Source organism: Sinocyclocheilus anshuiensis, unplaced genomic scaffold (assembly GCF_001515605.1).
Source record: "Sinocyclocheilus anshuiensis isolate Anshui unplaced genomic scaffold, SAMN03320099.WGS_v1.1 scaffold447, whole genome shotgun sequence".
In the NCBI taxonomy this organism is placed as follows: Eukaryota; Metazoa; Chordata; class Actinopteri; order Cypriniformes; family Cyprinidae; genus Sinocyclocheilus; species Sinocyclocheilus anshuiensis.
Window position 1 is genome coordinate 3911099 of NW_015552615.1, and position 318 is coordinate 3911416.

Here is a 318-nt window from a genome sequence, read left to right on the forward strand (position 1 = left end):
GTCCAAATTGGGCCCAAAGTGTCAATATTTTGTGTGGCCACCATTATCTTCCAGCACTGCCTTAACCCTCTTGGGTATGAAGTTCACCAGAGCTTCACAGGTTGCCACTGGGGTCCTCTTCCACTCCTCCATGACGACATTATATATATATATATATATATATATATGTCTTTAGAGATCTAGATTGAGCATTGGAGCTTAAGATATATTAAAGTTATTTGTTTATGTCGTATTCGCAAGGATAAAGCACTCAGCCTTCTGGTTAGAGATCAAAAACTTCTGTATATATTAGCGAAACAATTGAAAGACTGTTGTATT